At 39.5% G+C, this 14,435-nt stretch overlaps 1 long non-coding RNA gene across 1 annotated transcript in view; it reads right to left on the bottom strand.

The window, feature by feature from the left end:
• Positions 1 to 13,726, bottom strand: part of LOC126297418 (uncharacterized) — a 56,447-nt gene extending 42,721 nt beyond the window's left edge. The window contains exon 1 of the long non-coding RNA XR_007552521.1: positions 13,659 to 13,726. This is a non-coding gene — a long non-coding RNA (uncharacterized LOC126297418). The remainder of the gene's footprint in view (positions 1 to 13,658) is intronic.
• Positions 13,727 to 14,435: the final 709 nt, after the last annotated feature.

Raw genomic sequence — 14,435 nt, 5'->3', positions numbered from 1 at the left:
TGCAAAGAAAACAGTCATCAGAATTATGTGTAGAATGCCTCCAAGAACCTCATGTTGTAGAATTTTGAAACAAGTAGGAATACAGACTACTACCTGACAATACGTCTCCTCAATTATGATGTTCATACTGACAATCCTTCTCACTATGGAATAAATGTTACGTAACAGCCACGTATGTAGAAGGAAATGTGACCTACATTGTGAAATGAAAAATTTGTCTCTAGTTCAGAAAGAAGCAAATCCTTAACTTGCTTCCAAGTGATGTTCAGTCCACGTGAGGGAATAAATTATTCAAAAGCAAGTTAGAAGTCTTTTTGCTTGAAAAAGCATTTCATTTCAACAGGTACAGTTTTAAAAGAGCCAGATAGACCACGTCCACCACACATGTATGTTTGCTGTTGCTGTGTTAATTGTATGTATTATATCAGACATTTTGTTTATGTTCTAACACACCATGTTATTCTTTCTTACTAGATAAATCAAGCTTAATCTTTATGTGATTTCTTAATTATGTTTTATAACACACGGTTGTATCACTTTTTTTAATCTTTAAGTGTTATTGTGTAGTGTAAATGATAGGCATGTAATAAAACTTTTCTTTTAACTCATTTTACATTCTTGGGTCTAGATGTGCTGATGGATCAATGGTATATGTGGAAACAAATGTGAGAACACTGTGAAAAGTGCATGCGTGAACGTAAATGCAGATGCTAACCAAGCCTGCAGGTTGCTCTGATGTATCTGACCACAAATGACACCTGTGCAATCTCTTCAATAAACTGCAACTGTCAGTCATGGTCAGAACAGTGTTCTGTGAAGCATTATAAGTGAATTCAAATGTGGGCTAATTGTTGGTACTTGTATGGTGGGTGCTTTCATAACCAAGGTAGCTGACATATTTGGTGTTTCATGAGACACTGCATTGAAGATCCAGACCCCATACAAAGAAAGCAGAAAATCATCATCATCATCATCATGGTTAATCTGCAAGGTTGAATTACTGCCAAGGATTGTGTGATGATTTTGGCTGATCAGGTCCACCGTATGATACAACGTTTGTTCCAAAATGGTGATACTGTGTTTCAAGACAGCTGGGCCACTATCCAGGGCTGGTTTTGGTAGCACAAGGATGAGCTATCACGTCTCCCTTGACCACCAGTCACCAGATCTCAGTATTATTGAGCCTTTGTGGTCTACAGTGGAGAGAAGGCTGCATGGTTGCTATCCACCAGCATCATTATTACCTGAACTTGCACTATTTTGCAGGAAGAATGGTATAACATTCCAGTGAAAACTGTACAGAACCTGTATTTATCCATTCTGAGGTGACTGGAAGGTCTTTTGAATGCCGATGAGTTTCTTAAACGGTATTAAGGACTGGTATTGTGTTGTGTTTCCATATTTTTGTCCACCCACTGTAAAATATAGTTTTCAGACCTCTATTTTGAAAATCAAAATAATGGTGATAAGACTATGTCATCATCTTGTTGCTGTTTTCTTTGGTGGCATGTTACGAATTTGTAGCCTCTTCTATGGAAGCACCTCTGATAACAGGACTTGGGCATTATTTAGGCATGGGATTACTGTGTTTGCAGACAGTTAAATAAAATGTTATTGTATGTGTTGAATACAGATAATCACAGTACCATTCACAGACAATATTCATTTATGCAGAAGTGCCCTAAAAGAGGAATGTTGTACCACTCAGGAAAGTTTGCATGCTCAGTGTAGTGAATCACAGCTAACTACAAAATTACATAAATGTACTTAAGGGCATAATAAAATGAAAATCTCTTGTACTGTTTGAGTTAGGATGAATGTTTATTAAAGTCCACCTGCATAATCTTATATCATTTATAGGAAAGTACAATGTGATGATAAAATCGAGAAGGTATGTGGCAGGCTGTAGTTAATGACAAAATTTCGGAAAAAATTAGTTTATTACAGAAAATGGTATTCATGCAGTCTACTAACGAATCTCCCTTCACCACCCCCATGAACCAAGGACTTTGCCACAGTTGGGTTGCTTACATGCTTCAATGATATCAACAGCTATTCAAAGGTGCAACAACATCTGACAGGTGTATATGAGATGCAAGACTAATATATGGTTCTTGAAGAGGGCAACAGCAGTTTCAGTAGGTGCAGGGCAACACCCTGGATGATAGACTGATCTGGCCTTGTAACATTAGCCAACTTGGCGGTACTGAAAACACCTGAAAGCAACTACAGGTGTTAAACATTTCCCAAGGACATGCAGCTCTACAGTATGGCTTAATGATTATGGCATTCCCCCAAGTAAAATATTCTAGAGGTAAAATGGTTCCTCCATTTGAATCTCAGAATTGAAAAAAAACAAAACATATTTTCTATGGGTCAGAGCGTAGGATGTTATATCTCTTGATAGGGTTGGTAGGTTACAGAATTATACGGAAAGAAATAGACAAGCTGAAGTTAGATATAGTGGGAATTAGTAAAGTGTAGAGGCAATAAGACAAGTTTTGCCATCGTGGTGACACCGGTTCCCATCAGATCACTGAAGTTAAGCACTGTCAGGTTGGGCTAGCATTAGGATGGGTGACCATTCGGTCTGCCAAGTGCTGTTGACAAGCCGGGTGCTACTCAGCACTTGTGAGGCAAACTGAGGAGCTTTTTGATTGAGAAGTGGTAGCTCGAGTCCCATAAACTGAAATATGGCTGGGAAACTTGTGTGCTGACCACATGCCCCTCCATATTTGCATCGAGTGACACCTTTTGGCTGAAGATGACACTGCGGCCGGTCAGTACCATTGGGCCTTCATGGCCTGTTTGGGAGGGGTTGAGTTTAGTTTTAGAGGTAATAAATAAGCTGCTGTGAATAGGATAGTGAAAAGATTATCATAGCCAAGATACATACAAAGTCAACTCTCACCACAGCACTAAAAGTTTATATGTCAACTAGTTTTTGCACATAAAGACAAGAATGAAAGAAAGTATGCTTAGATAAAATAAATTATGGAGACAGTTAACAGAGACAAAAATTTAATTGTGATGAAGCCATTTTGTAGGATCTTGTGTAGGGCACAATTTAATCATTGGAAACCCTTTGTTTAAGAATCAGTATGGATTGTATGCTGTTGTTGTTGTGGTCTTCAGTCCTGAGACTGGTTTGATGCAGCTCTCCATGCTACTCTATCCTGTGCAAGCTTCTTGATCTCCCAGTACCTACTGCAACCTACATCCTTCTGAATCTGCTTAGTGTACTCATCTCTTGGTCTCCTTCTACAATTTTTACCCTCCACACTGCCCTCCAAAACTAAATTGGTGATCCCTTGATGCCTCGGAACATGTTCTACAAACCGGTCCCTTCTTCTAGTCAAGTTGTGCCACACACTCCTCGTCTCCCCAATTCTATTCAATACCTCCTCATTAGTTATGTGATCTACCCATCTAATCTTCAGCATTCTTCTGTAGCACCACATTTCGAAAGCTTCTATTCTCTTCTTGTCCAAACTATTTATTGACCACATTTCACTTCCATACATAGCTACACTCCATACAAATACTTTCAGAAATGACTTCCTGACACTTAAATCTATACCTGATGTTAAGAAATTTCTCTTCTTCAGAAACGGTTTCCTTGCCATTGTCAGTCCACATTTTATATCCTCTCTACTTCGTCCATCATGAGTTATTTTGCTCCCCAAATAGCAAAACTCATTTACTACTTACTTTAAGTGTCGTATTTCCTAATCTAATACCCTCAGCATCGCCCGATTTAATTCGACTACATTCCATAATCCTTGTTTTGCTGTTGTTGATGTTCATCTTAATCCTCCCTTCAAGACACTGTCCATTCCGTTCAACTGCTCTTCCAAGTCCTTTGCTGTCTTTGACAGAATTACAATGTCATAGGCGAACCTCAAAGTTTTTATTTCTTCTCCCTGGATTTTAATTCGTACTCCAATTTCTCTGTCTCACTCCTTTCCCAAACACTGCTTCCGTTTCATGTCCCTCGACTCTTATAACTGCCATCTGGTTTCTGTGCAAATTGTAAATAGCCTTTTGCTTCCTGTATTTTAACCCTGCCACCTTCAGAATTTGAAAGAGAGTATTCCAGTCAACATTGTCAAAAGCTTTCTCTAGGTCTGCAAATGCTAGAAATGTAGGTTTGCCTTTCCTTGATCTATCTTCTAAGATAAGTCACAGGTCAGTATTGCCTCACATGTTCCAACATTTCTACGGAATCCAAACTGATCTTCGCTGAGGTCAGCTTCTACCAGTTTTTCCATTCGTCTACAAAGAATTCATGTTAGTATTTTGCAGCCGTGACTTATTAAACTGATAGTATGATAATTTTCACATCTGTCAACACCTGCTTTCTTTGGGCTTGGAATTATTATATTCTTCTTTATGTCTGAGGGTATTTCGCCTGTCTCATACATCTTGCTCACCAGATGGTAGAGTTTTGTCAGGGCTGGCTCTCCCAAGGCTATCAGTAGTTCTAATGGAATGTTGTCTATTCCCGGGGCCTTGTTTTGGCTTAGGTCTTTCAGTGCCCTGCCAAACTCTTCACGCAGTTTCAATGGTTCCCATTTTCTCGAAAATATTGGAATCTCTTATTTATAACCAACTAAACTACTACTTTGAGTCGCATAACTTACTCTCTAATAGTCAATTTGGCTTCTTCAAGGGAAGAAATACCACCACTGCTTTCTTTCAATTGTGAATGAAGTAATAACAGCCTCTAAGAATAAAAATAAAGCCTCACTTCTTTTATGTGATTTAAGTAAGGCATTTGACTGCATTTCTCATGATATCTTACTTACTAAACTCAAATACTATGTTGTACAAGACTCTGCATTGGCAGTAATTGAATCATACCTAAACAATGGGAAGCAGTTTGCCTCTGTCAGAAACAAAAACTCACAATTGCTAGAAGTTAAGACAGGAGTTCCACAAGGTTCTGTCCTTGGGCCCTTCTTTTTTATAATTGCAGTCAATGATTTACCCCACTGTATCCCCAATACTGTTATTTGTTATGCTGATGACACAACTTTGCTTGCTCAGCATGAAAACATGTCAGTTCTGCAAGATATGATGCAAGATGGCTTGGAAGCAGCACTAAATTGGTTTTCATCAAATACACTACTTTGCAATCCTGATAAAAATCAACAGAGTATACTAGGATTGTCAAAAGAGGTAGAGGTGAAAGCAGCGAAAATTCTAGTAATTCATGTAGACTCTCAGTTAATGTGGGAAACACACATCAACCATACCTGCACAAAATTGTCTCGAGTTACGTATTTAATGTGGAAACTGGTGATAAAAGAATATTTTATTTTGGACTCTTTCAGTCACGTATAGAGTATGGACTGCTGATATGGGGGGACTCATCTTGATATCACTCAAGTTCTAAAAATTCAGAAAAAAGTGATACGGGCAATTAGCAATTCTGGTAGATCAGAGCACTGCCAGCCACTGTTCATTCAGCTGAAAATATTAACAGTTATTAATCTTTATATATGCGCCTCAGCATTATATGCAAAAAACAATATAGCAGATTTTGAAATGAGGGAGCGGGGCTGGATTAGGTGGTTGTGGGGGGATGCATGGGGCAGGTTTTGCAGCGGGGTGGGTTACAGGGGTAGGAACCGCTGGGTAGAGAAGGTAGTCTGGGAATATTGTAGGGTTTAACAAGGATGGTACGGAGGTTAGGGGAACGACGAAAGGCAACTCTGGGTGGTGTGGGGAGAATTTTGTCAATCTGCTCCAGTGACGAATCCCTCAACAATTACACCAATAACCTGACCTGTGCTTTCCTCTACCGCAACTATCCTGCAGACCTTGTCCACAAACAGATCTCCCGATCAATACATTCCTCCCTGTCCAACAACAATATTCCTACCCTCAGGCCACACAGAAGCATCCCCCTTGTCACCCAATATTATCCTGGCCTCGAATACATCAATAAATTACTCCGCCAGGGATATGACTTTCTCAAGTCAACCCCTGAAATGAGATCATCCCTTGACAAAATTCTCCCCACACCACCCAGAGTTGCCTTTCGTCGTCCCCCTAACCTCCGTACCGTCCTTGTTAAACCCTACAATATTCCCAGACTACCTTCTCTACCCAGCGGTTCCTACCCCTGTAACCGACCCCGCTGCAAAACCTGCCCCATGCATCCCCCCACAACCACCTACTCCAGTCCCGCTACTGGTAAAACATACACAATTCAAGGCAGGGCCACGTGTGAAACTACACATGTCATTTATCAGCTGACATGCCTGCACTGCACAGCCTTTTACATTGGTATGACAACAACTAAACTGGCTGAGCGCATGAACGGACACAGACGAACTGTCCGCCTAGGAGATGTCCAAAACCCAGTAGCGGAGCATGCCCTCCAGCATAATACTAGGGACCTAGGAACCTGCTACACCGTATGTGCCATTTGGCTGCTCCCACCCAACACCAGTCCCTCTGAACTGCGGAGATGGGAACTTGCACTCCAGCACATCCTTTCATCCCGCCATCCCCCTGGACTGAACCAACGTTAAACAACCTCACTCCCATTTACTTTTCAGTCTTCTTCTCTTTCCCTTTCCTCTTTAGCCATTCATGCATCTTTTCATCCTACATCTTTTATACTATACACCTCTTTACTTCTGCAAGCATCCTCTTTGGTTTGAAGCTGGCACAGTACCTACAGTAGAATATATTTGGCTTCCCTCTGACAACCATGCCTCCATCCTTGCTACCCTCCCTGTTTTCCTTTCCCTGTTGCTTCATAACCTGGGCTGTGAGTAACTAAATCCACTTTCCCTGCCGGCCGCGGTGGTCTCGCGGTTCTAGGCGCGCAGTCCAGAACCGCGCGACTGCTACGGTCGCAGGTTCGAATCCTGCCTCGGGCATGGATGTGTGTGATGTTCTTAGGTTAGTTAGGTTTAAGTAGTTCTAAGTTCTAGGGGACTAATGACCACAGCAGTTGAGTCCCATAGTGCTCAGAGCCATTTGAACCACTTTCCCTTCTTCCCTTTCTTTCCCCTCTCTCCTCCCTGATGAAGGAACATTTATTTCGAAAGCTAGGAACTTAAATTTTCGGTTGTTTTTTGTGTTTCTATCGGCTGTACTGAGCTGAGGTAAGTACTGGCCAGCCCCTCTCTCTCTCTTTGTTAGTAATTGTTTCACATTTTTATATGAGATTTCCCATTAATTAGTTATTCAAGGAAAATGTTATATGATATCCAAGTAAATTGCCTATTCCACCTCAGGTGGTCAATGGTGAATAAAGAATCTGAATCTATATACTCCTTCCACCTTTCTGCTTTTCCTTCTTTGGTTAGAACTGGGTTTCCATCTGAGCTCTTGATATTCATACAAGTGGTTCTCTTTTCTCCAAAGGTCTCTTTAATTTTCCTGTAGACAGTATCTATCTTACCCCTAGTGAGATAAGCCTCTACATCCTTACATTTGTCCTCTAGCCATCCCTGCTTAGCCTTTTTGCACTTCCTGTCAATCTCATTTTTGAGACATTTGTATTCCTTTTTGCCTGCTTCATTTACTGCATTTTTATATTTTCTCCTTTCATCAATTAAATTCATTATTTCTTCTGTTACCCAAGGATTCCTACTAGCCCTCGTCTTTTTACCTATTTGATCCTCTGCTGCCTTCACTACTTCATCACTCAAAGCTACCCATTCTTCTTCTACTGTATTTCTTTCCCCCATTCATGTCAATTGTTCCCTTAATCTCTCCCTGAAACTTTGTACAACCTCTGTTTTAGTCAAATTATCCAGATCCCATCTCCTTAAATTCCCACCTTTTTGCAGTTTCTTCAGTTTTAATCTACAGTTCATAACCAATAGATTGTGGTCAGGGTCCACATCTGCCCCTGGAAATGTCTTACAATTTAAAACCTAGTTCCTAAATCTCTGTCTTACCATTATATAATCTATCTGATACCTTCTAGTATCTCCAGGCTTCTTCCATGTATACAACCTTCTTTTATGATTCTTGAACCAAGTGTTAGCTATGATTAAGTTATGCTCTGTGCAAAATTCTACCAGGCAGCTTCCTCTTTCATTTCTTAGCCCCAATCCATATTCACCAGCTACGTTTCCTTCTCTCCCTTTTCCTACTACTGAATTCCAGTCACCCACGACTATTAAATTTTCGTCTCCCTTCACTATCTGAATAATTTCTTTTATCTCATCATACATTTCATCAATTTCTTCGTCATCTGCAGTGCTAGTTGGCATATAAACTTGTACTACTGTAGTAGGCGTGGGCTTCGTGTCTATCTTGGCCACAATAATGCGTTCACTATGCTGCTTGTAGTGGCTTACCCGCACTCGTAATTTTTTTTATTATTCGTTATTAAACCTACTCCTGCATTACCCCTATTTGATTTTGTATTTATAACCTTGTATTCACCTGACCAAAAGTCTTATTCCTCCTGCCACCGAACTTCATTAATTCCCACTATATCTAAATTTAACCTATCCACTTTCCTTTTTAAATTTTCTAACCCACCTGCCAGATTAAGGGATCTGACATTCCTCGCTCTGATTTGTAGAACACCAGTTTTCTTTCTCCTGATAACGACATCCTCTTGAGTAGTCCCCGCCCGGAGATCCGAACGGGGGACTATTTTACCCAAGAGGACGCCATCATCATTTAACCATACAGTAGTGCTGCATGCCCTCGGGAAAAATTACGGCTGTAGTTTCCACTTGCTTTCAGCCGTTCGCAGTACCAGCACATCAAGGCCGTTTTGGTCAGAGTTACAAGGCCAGATCAGTCAATCATGCAGACTGTTGCCCCTGCAACTACTGAAAAGGCTGCTGCCCCTTTTCAGGGACCACACATTTGTCTGGCCTATCAACAGATACCCCTCCGTTGTGTTTGCACCTATGGTACGGCTATGTGTATCGCTGAGGCACACAAGGCTCCCCACCAAAGGCAAGGTCCACGGTTCATGGGGGAGGGATTGTGAGCTCAGATGGCAAACCAATACTTTGCAAAGAAGGGAACACAAATGAGTAGGGAATGTGCAGAATGGTTATACAAAGGAAACAAACTTGAAGACAATATCACGGAACATGACGAGTAAGTATATGAAGGGGAGATAGGAAATACGATAATGTGAGAAGAATTTGACAGAACACTGAACGACGTATGTCAAAACAAGGCACCTTCGGCAGACAACACTCCCTCAGAACTATGGAGACCCTCAGGAGTGCTAGTCCTGACAAAAATATTCTTGAAAATAGGTTAGATAATGGGTATCAACGGGAATGTGATTGAATCAAATTTGGTGATACTGAGTGAATTTTATTAGGAAATGAGGTACTAAAGATAGTTGATGATGGGTAAAGTAGAGAGAATATAAAATGCAGACTGGCAATATCAAGAAAAGCATTTCTGAGAAACAGAAATTTGTTATAGTTGAACATAAATTTAAATGTTAGGAAGTCATTCCTGAAGGTGTCTGTCTGGAATGTAGCCTTGCATGAAAGTGAAACATGGACAATAAAGATTTCAAGCAACAAGAGAATAGAAACTTTTGAAATATGGTGTTACACAAGAATTCTGAAGATTAGATGTGTAGGTACAGAAACTAAAGAGGTGGTGCTGAATCAAATTGGGGAAGAAAGAATAGCACAACTTGACTAAAAGAAGGGGTTAATTGGAAACACTTCCTGAAGCATCAAGGAACAGGCAATTGAACAAGAGCAAAGCTTAACTGTATATGATTCAAATGAATGTAGGCTGCAGTAGTTATGCAGAGATGTAGACGCTAGCATGGCATTTGATAACTGTAGCAAGGCAGTCTTTGCAATAAAACTAACAACAACAACAACATTGATGAATATTATTTCTCCCTCTAGACCCCTAGCAGGCAACGGCCTTGTCGCAGTGGATACAACGTTTCCTATGAGCTCACTGAAGTTAAGCGTTGTTGGGCGTGGTTCGGCGCTTGGATGGGTGATCATCCAGGCCGCCATGCACTGTTGCCATTTTTCGGGGTGTACTCAGCCTTGTGATGCCAATTGCAGAGCTACTTGACCGAATAGCAGCGGCTTCGGTCAAGAATACCATCTTACGACCTGGAGTGCGATGTGCTGACCCCACACCCCTCCTATCCGCATCCTCCACTGAGGATGACACGGTGGTCGGATGGTCCTGGCAGGCCACTCGTGGCCTGAATACGGAGTGCTAGACCCCTAGCACATCAAAGTTACTAAAGAATTTTAATGAATTAAAAATCCATATAAGAGCTGAGTAGGCTACTGGTATCTTCGGTTGGAATAGGGGAAAGGACAAATAATAATAAATCACACATACCCACGTTGCTTAGCAGAGTACAGGTGTATTAGCTGCATATGTACTTAGTAGTACCATTTTAATTTTTCGTATTTCTCACTCTCTTCATTCATTCACATTTCTCCTGTCTTCCTTTGTAGTATTCATTCTCTCTTTTTTAGTTCTTTCACTGGTGTGAAAATAATTAATTAGAAATACCTTCTGTATGAGTAAAATAATTATAGTAGCATAACCAGCTTTACATCTACATCTGTATATGTTCTTTTCAAGATGCTATGGTGTGGATAGCGGAGGGAACATGGTCCAATTCCACATTACTTCTTTTCCAGTTCCACTCATATATTAAATGAGTGTCCAATGACTGACTCTATATCTCTGTACATGCTCTGACCTTTCTCACCTTGTCTGTATCTAAAATACAAAGTTTTGAAAAAGTAATGTGAATTACTGATTTCTAATCTATATTCACAGTTCCTCAAAACAGTGTCCTTCAATCAGCATTTAGCAAAGCAATATCTCAAACCACTTAGTGAAAGCACCTGTAAGTTCTTCTTCGGACAGTTTTTTTCTCGATTATCATCTTGAAACTCACAGCCACATGCAGTCGCAGTGGCAAGTAGCAACTTTGGATTATTGAACAAGAGAAAACTCAAATGGGATCAGATTTGGATTGTAAGGTAATTGCAGACGTTTGTGGATTTGGGATAATTCAAAATGTGCTCCTTGTACGAAGCACAGTGTATTGATGGATATTGCGAACACCTATATTCAGCTACTTTTCAGAGCTCATGATTAAAATTACATACTCCGGCATATAATCTGCAAGTATTTACCTTGTCCTTCATGTGTGACTATAGTTATACATCCACTTACAGAGAAGGGCATGCATATTATTATTATTCCCACATTATTTGTTCTAAATGATTTAATTGTATATGCATCTCAGAACAAAACACTGACTGTTGCTGTACTTCTAACACACCGGTACAGCTATATTAAGTTAACATTTATGATAGTGAATGTTTTGCCCATCCAGATTTATGGAATTAAATCCATCCAAAGTATCTGCTGTCAGAATTCCAAATCTGAGGCTTCTATTACTAGGTCAGACACTGTTAATATAAAGCCCAGAGTGTGTTTAAAGTGCCAGTAGGTATACTTGACACATTCATTAACAATTCTCCAAACAAGCAACATGATTCCTTCGGTAGCAATTGTTGCTTTCACATCTTTCAAACTGAAAAGAATACCAATGATTGACATTTACAGGCTGCTCAAAATGAACCTCAAATTTGTACTATGTGCAACAAATGAAAACCGAAAAGCCTGTGAGGTTATAAGAAGGATATGCCTGTAAGATCATAGGCAAACTTTCAGGTAACCGTAACACACTGCGAATCAACTAGGTGTCCTCTACTAAAGAGCGATTTGACAATAATGTTGATGTACCATAATAAAACAAATAATGGATGGTGGGCAAATATGCACTAAACAGTTCATCACGAGATACTATTATTATGTCAGAGCTAAATATGTGGCAATGACAAACTACTCTTATATGGAGAAAAAACATCTATCCAAAGGCTGAAGGTGTGTTCCATTTCAAGTAAATATGAATTTTGTTATCACATACTTATTGGGAGAGATGTTTTGAACATGAACCAGTGCAGTTGAGATAACAGTTATAAACTATGAACCAATTGTGGTGTTAACGTTAGAATTATATTTCTGCACTGAATTCACTTTTTACCCCCAGTCTTGAATTCTGTCACACAGCTGTATTCCCAATATTCTCATAAGATGACAACATGAAATTGTTGGGAAATTCCAAGTTGCTGCTGTATAATAAATAACTTAATAACTTATCAACCAATTTGTATTAATAGTGCCTTAACATAAATATATATGTATGCATAAAATTTGTTACTTGTGTTAGAACTGCTTTGTTACACACCAACCTACTAGGTATGTTTTCTATGCATTTCCTTTGCAATTACTGATTGGAATCAAAATAAGCTCTAATATGTTGGTTTACTTCACCTACAAATGCTTGTCCCCATTCTGTAGTTCTCTGTTCAAGCCATCAGCTGATTTCAAATGCTGTTTTGTTACCAATTTCAGTTGAATAGTACTGTTTGGAAAAATATGAAATCTGTAATAGAGTATACAAGGGATTTGTTGTACCATGACGTTATCCTAATGTCAAATTTCAAAGATTATTGATAGAGGTTACAGAATCATGACAATGAGAAATTATGATAAGAAAAGGTTACTGTTTGATTTCTGCATATCCTACATGCACTTTCCTCCTCTGAAACATCATGTTTTTCTCGATATGATTACAAAAAGTGCTCTCTTTAATCAACACTGAAAGTTCAAAATCCCAATTAACAGTGCCTAGTTCTTATTGTCATCACATAACCAATTAGAGTAAATGATGTAATGAGGTGTATATTGATCACAACACAAACATGAAGCAGCAAAAATAGTTCTCAGCCACTTTTATTTGTGGTGTGCTATTAGCAAGTGGGATACCTGGCACTTCAAAGAAACTCCATTATACAATTACCCAATTTCTGATAAAATATCATTTTTTTATCATCAACAGAAGATTTTTCAGCATTACATTCAATGCTACTAGGCCCAATTTTCAATATGGTATACAAGGCTGAGATGGAGAGGCTATGCTCTTCCATTAATTGGGAATCTGGCGTACAAAACTGCTGCATCAAACAAATACCCATTTTTGTTCAAGGTAAGTGCATTTTGCTATAAGCTTCATGTGAACATGAGGCAGATTGTTCACCAGCACAGCCTGAAGTAATTTCATATCTCTGGGGACTACCAGAAACTTCTCAATATTATTAAAGTTGCAGGTGCTAACTACAGTACACAACTCACTTGTTTGAAGTAGTGGAATCGAAAGACAGGATTAAAATTTCCACACATCAATAACAACTAATATTATGGAATAGGTGAATATGAATTCTTCGCCATTTACATAAATGGCATGGGACAAATTATAGAAAATCTAACTCAGGAAAGCAGGTCTTGGATTAGACTACAGAAATAGATGGTTCTGTAATCAATGAAATAAATAAATTCATTTTTTCCATACTGGCATGACATTTATCTACAACACTGAAAAATTTTGCATTTGTTAAACCCCGTTTCTTGTGAGCGCTCCTTCTTTCATCAAACATTTCCTATGGAAACAAAAGTAAGCTGAAACTTTTACCACATATGGAGTTCACTTGGACATCAACTCCCAGAAAGATATACAGTAAATGTTTTGTTAATAAGAACATAAATTTTTACAAACTTTATTTGTACTTCATTTATCTTACCTTTTCCGTGGATTGTGTCTGTGAATCCCTCATTTACTGATGGGCGTTGTACTATCTGGTGATCTGAAACAAGGGAAATACTTTACTGTACCAATTGTACAAGAACATGAAGTAAATGAGTTATAGAAAACACACACACACACACACACACACACACACACACACACACACACACACGGAGGGGGGGGGGAGGAGGGGGAGAGGGAGGGGTTGAGGGAGGGGGAGGGAGGGGGAGAGGGAGGGAGGGAGAGGGAGAGAGAGAGAGATGTGTTTTTGCAGTCTCTCAGTGTGAAGCACTTACTTCCATGGATTACTGTGTAGCTTGTGTACCTACTGCAATTTTTAACATACATTCAAATTCCCACAGCTTCATCCACAGTTAGCCCAAATAATTAGGAGTATCGACCATAATTTGTGGCTCTTCATACAAGACCTAGCGCTTATTTGTAAGGGTCTTCTTGGCCACTGTTTTTCGAACATTCATGTAGTTGACATACACCTACTGTTGGGTAGAATACCATTAAAATGTTTGAACTGACAGTTCCATGTTGCTTTTCCCATGTTCAAATAGAATATTATGAACACCCAAGACTGAGGCCATGACTGTCTTTCATAGGCCAAAATGTTTATGGTTTTCTCTGTTAAATACTTCATCCTATTCTTCTAGATGTTGCTCCACAGCATTGCATTTTCCAGACAGCAAGACATGATGTCAAGTGGTAGACCTAGAGCCAAGTGATACCCATTCATATTAACTCATACGTATAGTGATTCAAT

The sequence above is a fragment of the Schistocerca gregaria genome, chromosome X (genome assembly GCF_023897955.1).
Source record: "Schistocerca gregaria isolate iqSchGreg1 chromosome X, iqSchGreg1.2, whole genome shotgun sequence".
In the NCBI taxonomy this organism is placed as follows: domain Eukaryota; kingdom Metazoa; phylum Arthropoda; class Insecta; order Orthoptera; family Acrididae; genus Schistocerca; species Schistocerca gregaria.
The sequence above is the reverse complement of the archived record's forward strand: the minus strand, read 5'-3'. Positions and strand labels throughout refer to the sequence as shown.